We start from the raw sequence: 3068 nt of genomic DNA on the forward strand, positions 1-3068 counted from the left end.
GAAGTGTCTATTTCATTTGGAGGTGGGTTGCAGCTTGCTAAGGCTCATTTATGAATTATGTGTTCACTACAAAAAATTCCAGCTACATTTCCGGTCCACACTTTCCTAATTTAATAACGGCGCCTGTTTCCATAATGCCGAATGACATCAACATCTGTCTGGGTGTTAGCACAACACCAACAAATGACCTCATCAATAGCCACGGTTTAACTGAATTTGCATTTACATCTAGCACTTGTAAGAACATCAGAAGACACATCCTCAGCAGAATAAATGCTCAGAGCTTTACTTTTATTTAATGTTTTGAATGAAAACGAGGCAATTAACTCAGATTAACTTAATTGGCTTTTCTATTTGAAGCGGCTGATAATGCTTCTCTTAACCTGGCATCGCTTCACTGCCAAATTCTGCTCTTGGAGCCAACGCCATCCCAGCTACAACGTTCTGTAAATGCACACGAGAGCAGGAAAACAGATGAAATTAATTGGAATTGTCACTCGCACTCGATACACGCCGTGTCTCGCAGAGGACGGCCACACCAGCCGCACGCACCGAGTCTCGGTCTGTCGAGCGAGTTGTAAGAGGGTCTCTAACTTTGAGGTGAGCGCTGGCTGACTCAGCAGAAACGTGTCCTCTGGGCCTCACACGGTCCGTGGTCTCACGGCGCTCGGAGTGGAGCGGCGTGGACAAACGATTTGTGTCAGTGAGGCATTCGTATCGACCTTCTCGAAAAACGCCAATCCGGTAAGTTAACCTTTTGATTTAACGTGCACCTTAATTTTTTAAAGCTCATCATGGCCCAAAGGGCTTATCACAAGCGTAGAGCTGCTTGCCACACCGTGAAATCAAGGGCGGCAGACTTACGCCATCAAATGCATGGTGAACCCACTGTGGCGGGGGTCTGACCATTCCCTACAGGGACGTGCCAGCGCCGTGCCTCCTTCCCGAACCCCGGTCCCGGCACCCAACGTATCACTTGTGGCAGCTTCCCGCTGGCCTTGCCCCCTGGGGGTCCTGGAGCTCTCTGCGTCCTTCTGTTCCTGCTCAGGCCGCACATCGGGCACGGGAACAGGGACACGGGACGCTTCTCCTACCCACCCGCCCCCAAGGCGAGAAGGGGTTACCTGCCCCTAGCAAGCTGGGCATCAGTGCATTTCCTGTTGTCCCTGAAGACGGTTGAGGACAGAAGGCAGGGAAATGGTTCACGGCGGGTCCTCTTGACTGAACCCTGTGTTAAAGCCAGAGCTCCGCTCACTGCCTGCATCTCCCCCTGCCTCTCCCTTGGCGGATGAAGTTCCTTCTTGCGGTCCCTCTGTCCTTGTCCTCCTGACCTGGCCTGACTGCCCCTTTGTTTTATGGCTCCCAAAGAAGCCCCAGGTCCGACCGGTACCATTCTTGCTCCGGCCCTAGAGTTGGCGTCCCTCCAGAGGTTCACAGTAGGGTGTGGAGGGTGAAGCCCCCCGTCAGGGCATAACCCCCTTGCTCTGATGGCCAGGAGAGGCGAATTCACGTACGTGAGGTCTCACGCCGGCTCATGGCGAGCCTGGTCTCCTGACCCCATTTATTCAGTGTCCTTTTCCCTCCCCAGGTGGCCCCTGTGGCTTCCCCGTGGCCAGCGGTGGCAGCCCGGCGCCTGTGAGGTGATGTCCATAGGCTCGTGCTTCGGAGGGGACCAGCCAGGGCCTCGGGGACACACACAGCCCCAATGGCTACACCCCCTCCTTGAGTAGGAAGGGAAACACAGCCAGAAACTGGGATTGTCCGCTTTTGTCCTGTAAGCTTGTGAATGACTGGTGTGTGCACATGTGTGCGTGAATGTGTGTGGGCATAGTGCCCGTGTGGGACGGTGTGATGGTGGTACAGTGTGGGTGTCAGGGGAGATGGGCGTCTGGGACCTGCCCCCAACACCCCCCGTGGCCCGCTGCTCCCATAGGAAAGCTCTGCAGCTGTCACGGCCAGCGGCAAACCCCAAATCCGAGCTCTGTTCTTTGGCTTTTAATCCCTTCCTGCCCTGGGCAAGTCTTTAAACCTGCCCGTGCCTCAGTTTCCTCAGCGCTAAGGGCCAATTAAATCCCTCCCCGCCCCTCTCTGGAACTCTGAAGGATTTGGCACAAGAAGGATGCTCTATAAATCCAAGCTGTCATTACAATAAAACCTTGGCCTCCACAGCGGGGGCCTGATTACAAGCCCATCCGAATGTTGACAACGGGCCTCCGGACTGACAGGAGGCGGTCCTGGGCCTTGGGGAGACTGTCAGCCGCCTCCTGTGGGATCGGCTTCCCTCTTACCTGGGCCGGCTGGCCTGGCGTGCCTTTGAGGCAGGGCGCAGAGTCCCTTCTGGTCTTGCTGTTGTCTCACGGGGTGCCCAGGGGTCTCTCTGCTCCCGATTCAAGGCCCGGGTGCCTCACAGACGGGGCCTGCCTTCCTGCTGCCTCCCCAGTCTGGGGTGAGGGGTGATAGGATGTCTTCCGACGCCTTGAGAAAAGATGGCCTTGGGGAGGAGGTAGGGAGAATATTCCATCAGCTGCGTGGGGTCAGAGTTCTGCTCTGTGTTGCTGACCAGTGTCCGTGAGACATGAAGTCCAGCTGAGGGTGTCCCCATAGAGATGGCTCTGCATTTTACAAATACCTTCCAACAGGACTTCTACCTGGGGTAAATGTGGTTCTTCTAAAAAGAAAAAAAGTCTCCAAAGGAACCGGACCTTCTGAGAATGACCGGCTTTCTTTTATTTATTTATTTATTTTTTGGTCAAATGTCAGTTTTTAGAAAATATAATTCCAGGGGCGCCTGGGTGGCTCGGTTGGTTGAGCCTCCGACTTCGGCTCAGGTCGTGATCTGGTGGTTTGTGAGCTCGAGCCCCGTGTCGGGCTCTGTGCTGACAGCTCGGAGCCTGGAGCCTGCTTCGGATTCTGTGTCTCCCTCTCTCTGGCCCTTCCCTGCTTGTGCTCTGTCTTTCTCTCTATCTCTCTCAAAAATGAATACATGTTAAAAAAAAAAATTAAAAAGGGGCACCTGGGTGGCTCATTTGGTCAAGCAACAGACTCTTGATTTCGGCTCAGGTCATGAT

The 3068-nt window shown here is 54.2% G+C and overlaps 1 long non-coding RNA gene across 1 annotated transcript; it reads right to left on the bottom strand.

Annotated features, from left to right (window-relative positions):
- Nucleotides 1-263: 263 nt before the first annotated feature.
- LOC121036534 (uncharacterized) lies at nucleotides 264-2723 on the bottom strand. The gene is made up of 2 exons (XR_005793369.1): nucleotides 2289-2723; nucleotides 264-444 (listed from the first exon to the last, which is right to left on the bottom strand). It is a non-coding gene; the product is annotated as an uncharacterized LOC121036534 (long non-coding RNA).
- Nucleotides 2724-3068: the final 345 nt, after the last annotated feature.

This window comes from Herpailurus yagouaroundi, unplaced genomic scaffold (assembly GCF_014898765.1).
Source record: "Herpailurus yagouaroundi ecotype Mexico unplaced genomic scaffold, PumYag 162, whole genome shotgun sequence".
Taxonomy (NCBI): Eukaryota; Metazoa; Chordata; class Mammalia; order Carnivora; family Felidae; genus Herpailurus; species Herpailurus yagouaroundi.